This window comes from Crocodylus porosus, unplaced genomic scaffold (genome assembly GCF_001723895.1).
Source record: "Crocodylus porosus isolate Cpor-Errol unplaced genomic scaffold, CroPor_comp1, whole genome shotgun sequence".
NCBI classification, from domain to species: domain Eukaryota; kingdom Metazoa; phylum Chordata; order Crocodylia; family Crocodylidae; genus Crocodylus; species Crocodylus porosus.
Window position 1 is genome coordinate 9,469,267 of NW_017728943.1, and position 17,468 is coordinate 9,486,734.

The window sequence follows — 17,468 nt, forward strand, 5'->3', positions numbered from 1 at the left end:
GGCTAGATGTACACCTTGCTGGGGTCATTTGACCCCAGTACTCTTTCCTGCCATGGCAGGGGGTTGGACTCAATGATCTGCTCAGGTCTCTTCCAACCCTAGAAACTATGAAACTATAAGTGTCACCACGTTAAACTACGTAAACATTCCATTAGTTAAAACAGTTAAGCCTGAGAGTAGCCAACAACCTTGAACTGAATCAAACAGCATTGCAGCTTCCAAGATCTGTGCATACCTAATTACAACAGCTAAATATCAGTCTTACCCATTATTAAACACCCAAGCCTCTCACGTTTTCACTCTTCTGTTTGATCAGAGAAATCTTAAATAAATCCCTCTTCTCTGTTCAGACAAAGACTCCACATCACCTCCTCTGCCCCCACAGCCTGAGCCCAGGGATAGTATTACAAATGTTTTCTTGAATGAGAGGCAAATGGAAAGGTTGGGCTTGACTAAGCCATTGCTTTTGTAGTTGTGTGAGAGGAGTGAGGTTTCACAGTGAGACTTCTCTATGCAGTTCATTACATGCCAATTGTGCATCCTTTCTTCTCCCCAGTAAGGAGTAGTACTTCACTGACTAGTCACTCTGGGCTTTCCCACCTACCACATCTCCCTGTGCCGATACAAAATGAGGAAGAGCAGTTTTTTGCATTGGATTAATTCAGTGTTTCTCCTTAGTGAGAATAAGTGACTAAAATAATGTAGAGTTTATAGACAGAGCAGCTTTTGAAATATGAAAGTTGGACCTGTAAGCACAGCTCTCTCTGGGAGATACTGCTTATAGAGAAAGGTGATCTCTCGGTAGCTTGGGCCAGTCCCAAAAACGGCTTTGAGTATCAAGATCAAAAACCTTAATTTACATTGAATTCAGGGGAGCCAGTGCAGCAAGTGAAACACAGATAATGCTCCATAGTCTGTGCTACTAAGCAAGCAAGCTACTGTGTCCTGAGCCAAATGGACATTTCTCAAAGTTGTCGGTATCATTTCTTAGTATAACGCATTGCAGTAAATCATCACAGAGGTCTCATGTTGCCCTCACCAAATCAGAACATAAGTAGTCTTCAGGAGATGCAATTGTGAAATGAAGTTGTGAGTCTTTCAGATATTCCGTATAAAGGTGTATTCTAATGACTGAGTCTGTAGGCTGGATGGAGGGACATGTTATGAAGTTCTTCAAAAGATTTCTCCCTCTCTACTAAAAGCCCTTCTGTTTTTGCCAAGGTTCAACACTGGTCTGGTATTTTTCACTCAGGCACTGATGTGCCCCAGGACCTGCAAGCTGGTGCTGTTTGCATATTGCATATGAATTAAAGAAGATATGGAGTTGTGTGTTATGCATGTGCTATTCTTACCTGAATATGTCTTCACTCACAACCTGGGCCTGTTGATTTAATATGGAATAGGCAAAGAAAGATCAGAGAGATTCACGGAACTCCATTAGTGAAGTGAGAGGGCTAAAGATGGAGGAGCAGTCCCCCATCACGATGCTCTGGAACCGGAATCATTTCAATGCATGGCTTTTCATCCTTATTCGTGTGCATACAGCATGTGCTTTATAGGTTCTTTCTGAGCACATGGTTGCCATAGCCCCAGTGCCTTGTGTCATATGCACTAACGTAAAGTATGAGTGATGTATTAGCCTCCTAACTGACCTGGTTCCAAAGCTCTGTGCCTAGTCTATGTGTGCTTTGTTTGAACTGGAATTTTTCTGGGGCCAGAACTGTTGTATTTGGTGTCTTGTACAACACAGAGCACATTGATGGTGCTTAACACATAATAAAATAAATAATAACAATCCTGAATGGCAAGGAAGCACTGAACTGTGGCAAGAATAAAAACAATCTCACATTCAAGAGTATCCTGACAATGTGTTTTACAGCTTTCAAGCAGCAGTTGGATGGCTCACTTTCCCAGGCCTTTCCTCTTAGCCCAAAATTTCTCTCTTAGACCTTTGGAGCTCATCCTGAACTGCAGAAAGTGTTTGTTTGCTGCTAGATTTTGTGGTTCTGACAGCAGCATCCAGTTTCTGAAGACAAGAGCTCTTTGTGCAGCACCCCATTCTGCTGCAGGAAGCGAGTGGGTATGATTGCACCTCACCTCTTAGCCCAATTTCACACATTGGCTTCACAGCATTAATAAATTGGATTCATTTGCCACACATTTGGCAAGCGAATTTTCTAATAACATTTTTTATCTCCTTTGAGAATGTGAATCACTCACATGCTGAGTATAAAATTACTTCCCTCTCTCTGCCTATTAAAGGTACCGCACATTAACAGAGGTCAGGCACTCAGTCTCACCGGTGGCAAAGTCAGAAACAAGGGCCATGGCTTGGAGGCACAACTGTAAAGCTCAAAGCTTTCCTTTCTGAGGGAGGGGAGATAACCTATTTAGCACTTGGAATATATGGTTTTCTACAGCTGTCAATCTTACCTGGTTGGAGTGCAGATTGAGAAAATGTGTTAGATTAACTGTACAACTCATGCAGCCAAGCCAAAAATAAATAAAAAAATATGAGCAGCAGATGTCTGCTTGCTCTGTGCTGAATTGGACACAAAGAAGCTCCCTGCCTGCAGTTTGGAAATCTCAGGAATGTATGATCTTCATGAGGACAGTGCATAACGAATCCATAGTTTAACACATACAAACATCATGCAAAAAGACCTCCTGCTGCACTTGTGCCACATGGAAAACAGAACTCGGGATTCAACCCCGAAACCCCAATTCATCTGAAATACTTTTTCTCTTAGGCCTCTAGCCACAAGGGGGCAGCAATGGACAGACAAGCTAGCTAGTATATGTTCACGGAACAGTAAAAGTTGTATCACAAAAGAAGTCATTACATCAGAAACAGTTCCGGGGAGGAGGGGGATGGAAATATTTTCCCCATAGAAAAAGGTTTTTTTAATACATGTTTAGTACCAAAAAAAAGGTGAGGATGAAGAAGAACTTTCATTTTACTTACTTTATTTGGTGTTAACTTTATGAAATTTCTAATTGTTCTGAACAGCATCTTGCTTCCTCTTGGGACAAAAACATTTTTGAAATGTACATGTGAATAAAATTCAGCATCTTTGAGTCATTTGTATGTAAAAGCCTCCTCCCCTCAAAAAAACAAACCACTTTCAACCATAAGCATAAAGGAATCGTTTCCATGATAATTTGTACACAGAACATTAAAAAATTGCAGGACTGCTTGCAGGACTGCAGAACATGACATGACTTATCTTATGGATCTCACTGAATCCTGAGAAATAAGTCAAGACTGAAAAAAAACAACTTGTCCAAGGATGAAAATTTTGTGCCCACACAGAATTCCTTATTCCATATTTGGCACTTAAGTAAATGGTGAATTTCAAAATATCTGCGTACCCATCAACTCCTACTGAGTACCAGTGAAATGCTTGGGTGCTCAGCACCCTTAAAATCATACCACTTATTTCTAGGTAGATGAACAGCTGAAATTAGGCATTGCAACCCTCAGGATTGCAGTGCCTGACTCTCAGGCTTCAAGGTGCAGGTCCTCAAGAGATGTTAATAGTTATGTAAATATATTTATTTCAATGGTAATTAGATACCTAAATAACTGTGAGGATGTAGGCTCTGTCACTTAGTGGAAAGTCATGGGCCAGGTGCTTCAGCTCCCTGTACAATAGATAGGAAGAGTTGGGCACTACGGGTGTGTCCCCAGAGCACGCACATGCAGTTTGCAGTGCCTGAAACCTGTTTGGGGCACCACATGCAGTGCATGTGCACCAGTTCAGTGCAGTGCATGTGCTAATTAGCAGCATGGAGGATTTTTTGACACCAGGAGATACTGGTGTAAAAAAAACTGCCACTGAAAAAAGCACTGTTCCACAGGAAACCAGAGCCTGGCTGGCCAGAGCCACATTCAGGCTGCCAGCCAGGCTCCAAGCAACCAGCTCGGTGCCACTGCTACTCTAGGAGCCCCAAATGTGGACCCCCCCCCAACACACATACCCTAAGGTAGCAGTGGCACAGGTACTGGCCCCAGCCTCCCTTACTCCACCCACATCTATTTGCTGCACTTCTATTTGTCCCATATGAAATGCAGGCCCTTGCACGTATGTGCTTGTGGGGATGCCCCCTATTAGGCTGGTAAAAAATAGCAGCCAAAAAAGCCGTCATGTGAGTGGGGAGCTGCCTGTGCTAGTCAGTAGGAAATCCCTCTCTGAAATGTATAGGATTTACTCAGTCTGCAGAGTGGCATCTCTCTATTAAGTACTCACAAATGTTCAGTCTTGAAGTACTTATGCACTCATCCACCCAGGGTCTGGAAACTATACGGATAACACATCTACAAACAATGTGTTACTGCATAGCAGACTAATTTGCACAGTAAAGCATCACTGTCTACACATGCATGGCAATTAGGGTGCAGTAGACTAATTTACTGTGCTGCCAGATAGTCCCATCAGATACAGGTAGTATCTGGCAGTACAGTAGATTACTGTGTTTAAACACACATGTGGATGGTGATGTTGGGATTAGTTTGTTCCAGCTCAAATTAAACCACGATATGTTCCACATTAATTCCACATGTAGACATACCCAATGCAATTTATTTGACCAATCAAAAGTAACCAAAACAGATGCAATATAGATCCTCTTGCTGGGAATAACTCCATACAAGCACAAAAAGGGAATACATTCCTGTCTTGTAGGTCACTCAACTTTACTGCTGATGATTCCTGAGCTAGAAAAAAAAAAATATGATTTTACTGGTCAAGTGTTCAGAAGTATATGTCCCTGCACTTTTGAACAGAAAAATATGCCCCCTTTTCAAAAGACTCTACATTGGTAATGTTAGATCAATTCAGTCTTCTAAATCTGTGCTGAGCAATGAGTACTGGCCTATCTAATACTCAAGAGTATATTCATTAGAAAATGAAAAATTAACACCTTTCTTTTTTATTCAAAGTGATGAAAAGACTTGTTGACAGCTTTGATGGAGAAAAAAATTATAGTGGTGACAAAATGGGGGAAAATAATTAAAATTCAGTGTGACAATGCAGTGATGTTATAACAGGACTGTACCTCACATCATTAGTAAAATAACAGTTTTATAATTCTACATAGATCTCATGGTAGTGCACTACTTTTTGTCCAAGTAATCAATTTGTACAGAAAAAGTCAAAAATTGAAAGCATAAACAATAATTCTTAAAAAATGAGAACCTGCGCATCTCAGGGTTAGATCTGCAAACGTGTTTCAGCACAAAATTCTGCTCACCTGGTCCTGTAAACCAAGTAAAAAGTTTAGCTCCCTCAAAATCACTGCTGATCTGCTGCTGAATTGTAGAAGCACCTGAGTTCTGCAGGTGCTGACATTTTGGTTGTAAAGTACTTTAAGTGTCTAGATCTTCTTCTGGGATGTATGCGGTAGCCGTGTTGGTCTGACACAACAAGAAATGAAAAAATCTAGAACTCTTGGTTCCAGCATGATACCTTTTATTAGACGAACTGAGAAATTGCAAAAAATATATAGCCTGGCAGCCCTAACTGTAAAGTAATGTCTCCTGATGTCCAGCCTGAACCTTCTCTCTAACAAATAGTGACTGTCATTCCTAGTAACCCCAGGTGGTGCCCAGAGGAACAGAGCCTCCCCCAGTTCTCACTGGTCCCCCCTGGTGAGTTTGGAAATGGCCACCAGATCCCCTCTCAGCCTTCTCTTGTGCAGGCTGAACAGGTTCAGGCCCTTTAGCCTCTCTTCATAGGGCCTGCCCTGCTGCCCCTTGGCCATGCGAGCGGCCCTCCACTGGACCCTCTCAATACTAGCCACATCCCCCTTGAAATATAGCACCCAGAACTGGATGCAGTACTTCAACTGTGGCATGGCCAGTGCCGCATAGAAGGGGAAGGATCACCTTCCTGGACGTGCTTGTGATGCATCTGTAGATGTACGACAAGGTGCGGTTAGTCTTGTATCTGGCGGCCTCTTTGGTGCTGAGGCCTTGGGAGAAGGTAGATTAATTTCCTGAGGTGTTCTGACAGGGCTGGGAGTAGCATGAGGAAATAGGATATTCCAAAATCCTTTGCTTTGGTGTGTCCTTCCACAGTCTTGGAAGGACAGGACAGCTGCTATCCCTGTAGGGTGGGTGCCACTGCACTGGCAGCCATTGCTTAGATATCAGTGGACAGTCACCGGTATCAGTGGTACCAGTGCAACTGTTCTTTACTTGTATAAAGTTAAACTTTGTTCTGAGATCCCCAAGTAACCTCTCCTGGTGCAAATAGCAACTTGTCTGGGTTTCATTAGTGGTACACTAATACAGGTCCAACAATGGCTGTAACCCCCACCCTGGAGAAGGCCTTAACTCAGTCAGGAGTAATTTAAAGCTACTACTTTTGTGTAAAATTCCTTTTCAGTATGTGCGTCTGATTTGCTGCTGTATATAACTACCACAGGGTTGTCTCTGCAAAGCATTATTAATGAATGTGGAGCTTCTGGTTCCCTTCATGGATGAAATAGTTGTCATTGTTTTGCATGGATGTGAGATGGACTACCCAGACCAGGCATCTTCCTTCATTTGAGAGGGACTGAGAGGGCAGTGAAAGGCAGGCTGAGCAAAGAGCTTGGCTGCTGTCTGTTGTGTTGAAGTTATGTAATCTTTACACTGAAAACCATAATTTGGATGTTCATGACAGGAACTTGGTGCTTAATGCTCTTTCAAATGTGCTCCCAAGAACTGGCTGCCAGATTCCAGTGTCCACATAGCCTGTACATAAATATTGCAAAACCGGGGGATTGAGGACTCTTAAAGCTGTAAGCGATGAGCATTTTTTTTTACATAGGAAGAAATTAGGACTTCCCAGCTGAGACCCAGGAGGTGTAGAACCTCTTTTGAAGACAGTTGCAGCTGCAGTTGCTCAGTATGTTTGAAAAGTCATAATGTACAGAATGTATTGATATTTCTGCCTGTATGAAATACACAGAAGTCATATAGAAGGAAAAATTAGAGAATGATTTCATACAGGCAGAAGCAAAGCTCCGCACAAATGGAAAGCAACATGCTGCTTTAAGTATCTATACAAAATTAAACTGAACTAATCGGTAGAAGCTGAAACTCCAATAATCTGTGTTTTCCCATTTGGATGTGTATGTGCTGAACAGTCAGCTAAAGAGGTACATTTTTATTCAAGAGGACAGAGTGGTCTTTCAAGAAAATGCCTTGAACTCAGAAATTCTATCTTCGTGCCTTTCATGGCGAGCCAAATCCTTCATGCTGAGATCCTTTTTGGGTAATGGATTAGCATCTTGCATTTTTACTATATTTTTACCTAGAATAAATTTATCTACTTGTTGCTGTCTATCTTATGTCACAGCACTCTCATGGTCAGGAACATAACCATCTAATAGTGGCACCCTTCTAAATCTCAGGTTTGATTGCAGTAGTCTGAGATAGCTACTGACTTTCCTGACAAAAGCCCCTAAGAGCAGGCAGGACTCAGGCAGAAATTCTAGTTCTTGACTCTATTTTGGATTCTGTACAGGATCCATAACTGCAGTGGAACCAGCCACTTGGGAATGTCCATGACACATGGCACTTTCCATGGGTCATTTGGCTCTGTGCTATCTTCCTTATGGTACCTGGCATGAAGACATGGCAGGAACTGGGAGGTAATGTTTCAGGAGGGCAAAGTGTGGCTGGAATGCACAGCACCTTGGCCATTTTGGGAACTTCATCAGCTTCTGTACAGCAACTGAGGAAAAGCATAAATTAGAGCAGTGTTTAGGCTCAAGGGAGAAAGCTGGAATAACCCCAACATCCACGAGGTGCAAAGATGGCATAAAGCCATCTCTCACCTCATCCCCTCAGTTCCTGTGCTGAACTCAGCTTGGCCAGAATAGTTCATCAGGGCCAGAATCCATACTGATGATGTGTGAGCCAGAAAGAAGCCGATTCCTGTCTCTGGTCCCAGTTTCAGTTTGTGGATTCAGCAGTCAGAATTTTTTTTTAACTTGGAAATATATTCAATGTACCATACAACTGGAAAACTGTAAACCTGAAACCTCACAATGCACTGCAATTTTTACAGTTGGCTTCCTGTATGTAGCTATACTTTAACCTTGTTTTGTTATATTCAGTATGTATATTTAATTAATACAGCTACCAAACCATTGCTGTATTATGATGTGGAGAAAAGAGTTTGTGTGTGTTTACATATGTATATGCACGTGTGCATATATGTATATGATATAGATATAGATATGTCTTATACATCTCACCTTGTCTGTTTGATGTTATCTTGCTTAGCAGCACCAGTTTAAATCAAAGGAAGTTGTTGTGGGGTGGAAAACAAACAGGAAAAGAAATAGTGGCAGAGATAGGGTTCCTGACCAGCTAAGGCAGGAGCTATTAATTGGGGATGTCTTCAACCTGGTAAATAAGAATTATTTTTTCTGGGTCTGAGCTAAGGGCAAAGGGCAATATTAAGTCATTAAAGGACTCTGGGCCTGGACAGGAATGAGTGGCCTAGGGGGTAACCACCTGCAGAGGTGGGAGACGATGATAAATACTTATATACTGAGAAACTTATATACTGAGAACAGCAGCAAGCAGTCTATTTCTTTCCACCCTGAGAAGGAGGCTAAATGGAATATACCAAAGTTGCAAGGAAAAATGCGGGCAACTGAGACAGCCAGGAAAATACAATATCTTCCCAATAAAGTTGTCACCACAGGCATCCATGGCACATACCTAGTTGCAGTGCAATGTGAAAAGCCTCCTATATTTTGGTTCTGTTCACAGGGATAGATGCATCAGGGCAAGTACACAGAAAAGACATTCCGCAAGGAACATTGTCAAGTTGAAAAGAGTTGGATAGTAACTCAAAAACAGACAAGCTGCAACAACAGGATGTGCCCAACAATGGTAAAGAAAAAGCCCCAGCCTGTTAGACTCTGCAGTGATGGACAAAGGGTAAAATATTGTAGCTTTGACAAGAGTGACTCCTAGACACTTGCTTAATTGCCTCACAGTGGCATTCAAGAGGGTCAGATGGCTTTCCAGCATCAGTGAGATGAAAGGCAGTTATCACTCTCACCAAAAGCAGCTGGAGAAGGCATAGCCATGCATAAAGAGTGTCAGAGGTAAAACCTCAGAGGCAAAAATAGGGAAGGGAATGATGTCACTGTAATGGGAGCACTTGTCTGCTTGTCTGTCTGTCTGTCTGTCAGCAAGGAGGCCTGAGTCAATAAATACCAGTCAAAATGCATAGTTGCTGCTGACCCCCAGCACCAACTCTGTCTCTGGAGAAAATAAACAGGGGTCTTGGGTGCTGAGCAGGTTTGCCTTCTTCAGAGCTTCTATTGTATTTGTGTTTATAGTGTTTCAGCCAGCAACACTGGGTAATGTCCGCCTGGTAGTCCCAGAAGCTTGAAACAGTCCCCGTTATTATGAGAGGATCCCTTCACTGCCAAATAAATGGTTCTATATTGACTCTAAGCTCAGGCCAGGCATGGTCTCCTGAAGATGTCCCATAGCCAGAAGAACTCTAATACCATGGGCAAATTCTCTTCCATTATGGTGGTTGAAGCTACCAGCCAATGCTACCCTCTATCCCAAGCACCTGTGAGGTCAAGAACTGGATTTGGTGATTCTGGAGGCAGAACTTAATGTGATATTCAGCATTTTAACAGCCCTTACAGCAGCAGGGCACTGACTGCAATAGTCACACTGTTTTAACTGTGGCAGGTTAGGGTGCATTTCAGGTTGTTGAGAAATTTGCCTTGTAATTGTGCAACAGAATTGATTGTATAGTTTTGATACGGATGATCCTGCCTCAAGCAGGGGGTGGATTGGTGACCTCTGGAGGTCCCTTTCTGTGCTACTTTTTTATGATGTTAGAAGATCCTCTTTTCAAATGGGATCTGGGAAGAAGACCTTGGCCATGTGGATCCAGGGCACTTTTCAAGAACATCCCCCTCCCTCCACCCTTAATTAAATCCTAAATTTCTGCAGGTGTTTGCCATTTCCTGACAGAAGCCGTTCTGCCACAGGTCTTCTTCTGCCTTTTAGTGTACAACTTTGCAGAGTCAGTTGTGATTGTTGATATCAGCTCTTCACAGTGGAATTGCTCGACCAGTTATGCACTCTACCCAGTAGTTATCAGCTTCCTCGTCTGCTTGACACTGGACTCCTTTGTCTCCCCTCCCTTCCAGATCTCTACCCAGCCTCTAGCTGTTCTCTGAATCTGCTTCCTCTGTTCCTACCCCTGTGCTGCCAAGTATCCTGCCAAACAAAGGAGAAAAGGAAAAGATGCTGACCTCCTGCACTGTGAATCTGGTCTCTTTGTTTGCTCTCTGCTTTCTTCCTCCTCTTTAAATAACCCTGTGTTCATAACCCTCAATACCCCTTTCCTCCATACCCCTTCTGTGGGTGAGTTCATCCCCTTCAGCCATCCTCTCAGCCCTGACTCCTCCTCCCTGGCCTTCCTGATAATACCCGTTTTCTTCCAATCTCACCAAACTCTGCCAACAAATTTGTCTTCTTCCCCTGTGATCAGGCTGACCACATTGCACCCCTGAGTCCTTTCCATGGCTGCTTCTTCATCTACTCCAAACTTTCTAGTAAAATTATCAGTTCTGTGCCCCTGTCTACAGTTTATCCTGACTGAAGGGTGCCCTTAGCAATTTCCCACTCTCCATATCATTGTTGTTGGGTTTTTTTCTCCTGTAGTGCCTCTTGGGCCGCTTGGGACAAATAGCCACTATCTAGAACACCATCCTCTGCCATAAAATGTGCAACCTCCCTCGCCTTTCAAGTCCCTCCTCAGAATTAATTTTCCTACAGCCCAAAGAGTGAGCCCCTAAAATCACTTCCAAAAATCCATATGATCCCTCCTTTAGATTTTTTTGTCTACTACCTTCATCCTCCCTTTTCTGCTCTTTGCTTCAAACACATTTTTTCCTGTGCCTTTGCAGTTGAAATAGCCAACACTCTAAGGCATGTAAAACACCTAGTACAGTTAGGGTAGTGTAAGAGTGATGTTATAGCCATGATGGTCCAGAGATTATGCAAGAGGCAAGGATTTCTTCAGATAATATCTTTTATTGAACCAGATAGTCAAAGCTTGTCTAAGAAGACACTCTTCCTCAGGTTGCTCGAGTGAGTCAGGAAAGCCACCACATGCTCCTTCTGTCCCTAGGACACGAGTGGAAGAAATCTTGGGTTGTGCCACTTGGATTCTACTGCATGAGTACAAGCTAAAGCAGTGGAGCTGAACTGACTTAAAAGCACTGTGAAACAGCACCTGCTTTGGAATTGTAGCTGCTGGAAACAGTCATTGACAAATTATATCAAATGATCTCAATGCAGCAGAATGTTTGTGTGAAGATGGGGGTAGGGATGCAAGGTAATTCATAGAAAAAGAATCAATGTAGCCACACAACAGGGCATTTTTTCTGTTAGCACTTGGTCTCACTGTTTCATGGGGTACCCAAAACCCCTTTCATAGAGGAATGCTTTACTGAACCCCCTGGCTTAGAATTACAGTTGACGTAGATCAGGCATGCTCAGTTTCTGCCTGCAGGTCAAATGCAGTCCCCAGAACATGGCATCTGGCCCACAGGGCTCCCCGTGGGTTGTGAAATTTGGTTGTGGAGGAGCAGTGGCATTTAATCCAGCCACCCTCCTCCACTGCCCAATTCCCAAACCCTCAGCCCTATGGCAAGTTGAAGCCAGGCCATGCCCCCTTCCCTCCTTGTGGCCAGGTTGGGTCTGAGCCATGCCCCCCTTCCTCCACAGAGCCAGGCTGGGGCTGGGCCATACCCCCTTCCCCCTCCACCCACAGGGCCAAGTCATGACCCCTTCTGCCCACAGGGTTGGACTTCCTCCCTTCTTCTCCCCCCAACCTGCACAGGGCCAGGTTGGGACTTACTCCCCCTCCCCCACATGGGGCTAGGCTAAGCACCATTCTGCCCCCCACAGGGCTGGGCTGCCCCCTGTCCCGCTTCCATGTAGTTAGATGGGGCTCAGTGTGCCTAACCCAGCAGCTAGATGGGTACCAACAACTGGGTCTAGCCTGTGAATAAAGAAGGGCACTGCTTATCTAGCCTGCCAAAGGAAAAGGCTGAGCACCACTGATGTAAATCTTTGATTGAAGTCTATGATCTACTAATGGAGTCAACTAAAGTCCATGAAACCTCATCAGTTTACACCCATTCAGGATCTGGACCTAACATGTATTACATACAGAAAACTAAATTAAAAAGAATAAGACTGAAAAGTTAAATACTCAAAAATTAGAAGAGGCCAGAATGAAGATTGCCTGGGCCACCTTAATTTAGTCCCTGTGGAAGCCTAAGTTATGATACGGTGGACACATCTACATAAGATGTTTACTGGATAGTTGACTAATTAGCTGCACAGTAAACATCTCAACATTGACATGTGTGCCCCTATTAAGGTGCATGAAACAAGAAAACTCTGTAGCAGGGAGTAATACTTGAAAACTCTGCAGCGGGTTTTCTTTTTAATTATTTACATGTGGAGCAGGACACATGTAGATGCTGAGCTGGCTGGCTGGGGCACAAGAGTGCTTCAGTGTGGGTGCTGCCTGCCGGCTAGCCCACCACTGAAGCACCCTTGTGCCCCAGTCAGCCCCTCTGCAGCACATTAACCTCAGTCAGAGCAGTCCAGAGCTGGCAGGCTGGACTCCTGGGTCCCCCGCCAGGTGGGACTGGTCTGACCCATCTCAGTGTACTGTAGTCTGGACATATACATATACATGTAACTGGTGTGCCCAGGAGCAATAAGCTCTGCAGTTTATTCATGCACCGTAATGGCATGTGTAGTCAGTCCCAGTCTTTAGTTACATGATCATCTCCTGTTTTTACCATAGGACCTCTGGCTCATGGACTGTGCATTCAGCATTTTCTTTTACCTTCATTGCTCAATACGCAATCCTATATCCTGTTTATTGCACACTAGTCAGACTTTGGTTCTGAAGATGGTTAGTAATTTCCTCATGAGTTTTTTTTCCATGATGCTCATCACTGTTCCTTGAAGACATCAATTAATTGACAGCAAGCCTAAGGATACCATCCTCCCACTCTACTCAGGTTTGATCAGCTGGAGTATGCATCCAGTTCTGAATGCCACACTTCAGGAAGGATGTGGAGAAAACAGAGTCCAAAGGAGGGCTACACATATGATTAGAGGTCTGGAGAGTAATCCATACAAGGAGAGACTGAGAGACATGGGACTGTTCAGCCTGGAGAAGAGAAGACTTAGAGAGGACTTGGTAGCAGCCTATGATTATATAAGGGACAAACATCAGGGCCTGGGGGAGCATCTCTTCACCAAGGCACCTCAGGGGAAGACAAGAAATAACAGTCATAAATTGCTAGAGGATTGCTTTGGGTTGGATATAAGGAAAAACTTCTTTACAATTTGGAGTGCCCAGGGTCTAGAACAAACTCCCCCCAGAGGTGGTACAAACACCTACTCTGGAAATCTTCAAAAATCATCTGGACACTTGCCTTTCTGGAGTCATCTGACCCCAGCAGTCTTTCCTGCCCAAATGCAGAGGAAGCTGGACCTGATGATCTCATGAGGTCTTTTCCAGCCCCTAACATCTATAATTCATCTTCACAATTGCCCTGTCAGGTATTATTATTATTCTTTTAAAGATTGAGAACAAAGGCCCAAATATTAATACTAGTACACCACTTTGGGAAACCCAATCTGAGATGCACATGGCCTGTTTTTTCAGAGAATATAGCATTTTATAAACAATATATTTGTTCAAACATTACTCCCTTTGAATAGGGAACTTTAATTAAAACTTAATTGAAAGAACAGTGCAGTAACAAACTTAAAGACTCCAAAGGCAAGTAATATTAAAATTAAGTATTTTTATATACATATACATACACATAAACATACACACGCACACACACTTATCTCCATTTTTAAAAAGGCAAGCTGAAAGAAAGTCCATTGTGTGGAAAATTGTCATCTCTAAAATGACTTCCTCCCTGCTTTCCTACCCTCTGTATTCCAATCAATGCTTTGTATTTAGCAGCACTGCTTCCTACAGTCCCTTCACAGCATCTAATGAACTAAGCCCTCTGATTCCAAAAGCTTATGCTATACATCTCTGATTTGTTAGCGTATAAAAGGTCCATGTCTAGCCTGCTTTCTGCCCCACTTCAGATTAATACGACTAACTCCCTGCCTCTGATAACGGACAGCACCATGCCCAAATGAATGAATGCACTGCAATCAAACTATGCAAGAAACTTGCTCAGGTATGCTCAAATATTTTCTTAGCAGATACAAGATGAATATCACATTCAAGGGACTCCAGGTGACCAATCCACTCTGTTCTACATACCATATAGACAATGCTGACCAGCTGTGCTTTACTCTCCCCAAGAAACTGAGGAACTACCTTATTAGCTGTCTATACAACAAACTGGAACAGGTCAACACCAGACTTTCAGAATTAACTAAAAGCATGCAGAACCACCCAGACATAACAGCTATTTACCAAGAAAAGATGTCTACACCCACACTTGAAACCTATCGCAAACACCTTTACTCCTTAAAGAAGATGAAGGAAATGAAACTCTCTAAATTTACACCCTCCAAATACAGCCCTACAGTCTGAGGTAATACTATCAATCTTTCCAACCATACCCTCATCCCAGATGATATTTCTGTACTATCCTGTGATTTTTTTCTGGCCTGTTATGTAACTTGATGAGGTACAGTTGTATAGAAACCTCAAGACTTTTTCCAAAGACTAAGGGAAAATTTCCATGACAAAGAAATCAGCCCACCATGGACCTGAACCATGCACAGCACAAGAAGAACACAGCTCCTGGACTCCACCCAAGGGCCACAGCCCCACTCTAGACCTGTATATAAACTGATTCTATCTCTGCACCTACTCTGAGATTTCCAAAAAACAACAACTCCTGTTACAACCTTAGCCATGTAGAACAGAGAGCCCATCTCAGGTCTTAAAAACAACACTAATACTATCATACAATGTGGCCAAAACATATCAGAGAGAAAAAACTTTCCAGCTGTTCACTGAGGACCCCACAACACAATATCAGAAGAAACTAAATGAACTCTTAAGCTATCTTTGAAAAAAAAAAGGAGAGGATTAATGTTTGTGCAACCTGGGAGCCCAGGTCAGATGACTTTTACTTATTACCTAAGATACACAAACCTGGTAACCCAGGATGTCCCACTGTCTCTGGCATTGGCACCATTGCTCAGGGAGTTTTTGACTACATTGTCTCAAGCCTATTTCCATAGATTATGGGAGATACCACCTATTTAAAAGACACCACATATTTCCTAAAGAAACTAGCTTCCATTGACAAGCTTTCATCTAATGCCGTATTAGTTACCATGGATGCTACATCTCTGTACACCAACATTCTAATATTCTAAAAGCCTAAGTCCGTCTGTCTGTCTATAACACTTTATTTGCACTCTGATTAGCTGACGGAAACAGCCAGAGTAGTCCAAGCACGGGAGAGCACCACCATGATTCCAAAGCCACGCTGAGGACCAGACAGGGTGGGGGAGCCGAGGCCCCCACCCTGCTAGCAGTGCCGAGGACTGGACAGGGGATGGGGGAGCCGAGGCCAGCAGTGCTGACCTCGGCTCCCCCACCCCAGTCCCTGCGAGAGGCAGAAGAGCAGCAGCATGGGGTGTTAGGTGGTGGCACTCCATTCCAGTGCTCTACCCCCTGAGTCATTCCTGATGGGAAACTGGCTAGTCCCCCATAAAGATGGATTACAAGCCATAAAGAACATCATCTCCAATGAAGACACAGCTTCTTTTTCCGTCACACTCTCCCTTTTGTCTTCACACACAACTATTTTATATTTGAGACTGTACCTACAAACAAACAGCATTACCATGGCACTACCTCCCCACAATATGACAATATATTTATGACAGACCTTGAAGGCTGCTTCCTGTGCAGCTGCTGTCTCATCCCTCCAGTATGATTAAAAGGTAGATTGATGACCTCTGGTATTCCATCCATATGGATGCATGGGAAGGACTTTAACAAGTTCCACCCCTCCATCAGAGTAAGTCTGGGAATAGTCCTCCCAGCAAATTCATGTCCCTCAGTAGGTTAACTGCTTTGTTTTTTTTCCTCTTCCAACCACCTTGCCACTCTCAGCAGAGCCCCTGCTGCTTCCAAAAGCGTATGCTATACATCCCTGCTTTAGTCTATAAAAGTGCAAATCTACCCTTCATTTTGCCTAGATACACAGCTAATAGATACACAGCTAGTAGTATTAGCAATTAGCTAACAGCATTAAATAATTAACAATAGTAGTTACTAGTATTAATATGTTGTCATCCTACATGTGACCCTGCCTTTGGTGGGAGACCAGATACACATTTTGCTGGTGGATTTCTCTGTAATTGGAGGGTAGTGGAGGAACCTAGGGACTCAAGGAGTCTGGATTCTACTCCAGCTTCTGAAGGAAGTGAACTTTAGTGATCAAAGATATTTCTACTCCTGTCCCCTCACAAGCCAGGTGCTTTCTGCAACAGCCCTTCCACCCTGCCCTTGTTTCAGTCCTAACTTTCTTTCCACCACACCCCAGCTCCTCCCAGATTCAGTTCGCTTCTCTGCCCTGTTCTACATCTTAGTTCAAGCTTTTCTGCTCTGCCTCTAATTATCAATCACAATTCCCAGCAGTTCCTCCTCATCTCATCTGTCAGGGATTCAGATCACAGAGACCAGCCTGGACCAAGTACCATCAGGGACTCTGAAAAGGCAGGCCAGGTTGGGCCAAGTATCTCAGCAGCTATACCTGCACTAATGAACTCTGCCCTAGTTTAGAGGCAGCAAGCATTTTTATTGGCTGCTGGGAGAGCTGCCTATCCATTTAACACCAGCTGGGCGCTGAGTTTGGAGACCAATCAACAGTTCTACTGTGGTAAGCCTCCTAGTTCCTACAGTCTGGTTTTGGCTTATTTCTGGACTTCAGCAGTGGAATTCCCCATAGATCTGTTTTCTGGTTCCTGACCCTGGTTTGGCTCTGCCCTCAGAACTTACCCTGTGGATTATCCTTTGGATAGGTTCTTAGTATCTGATCCCTGAATCCTGACCCTGGACTGTGTTGTGAACTCTGCTCCTCTATTTCCCTCTGGCTTTGATAATATGGCCCAACCCCAAATTTGAAGAATTTAGCAGACAACTCTCCAATTCCCTTACTGACCATGTGCAAACTTTCAGAGGACTTATCACTTGGTCAAATTTGGGTAGGTGGTCAGAAAGATGGCAAGGCTCGCATGGATGTGCCTTTTTCCAAGCTCTTTGTTCAAAGCACTTGAGGTTTTTCACTGAAGTAGAATGTGTCTAACATTCTAGGATGTAAGATAACCTATTATCTCCTTCGTCCATCCTTATTTTGGAAAATGTCTGAACTATTTTTACTGAAATTGGGAAAATGAG

General features: G+C 43.5%; 1 long non-coding RNA gene across 1 annotated transcript in view; it reads left to right on the plus strand.

Moving 5' to 3' along the window:
- LOC109319144 overlaps nt 1–15,542 on the plus strand; it is a 17,810-nt gene extending 2,268 nt beyond the window's left edge. The window contains exons 2-4 of the long non-coding RNA XR_002103379.1: nt 2,849–2,853; nt 13,824–13,827; nt 15,347–15,542. This is a non-coding gene — a long non-coding RNA (uncharacterized LOC109319144). The remainder of the gene's footprint in view (nt 1–2,848; nt 2,854–13,823; nt 13,828–15,346) is intronic.
- Nucleotides 15,543–17,468: the final 1,926 nt, after the last annotated feature.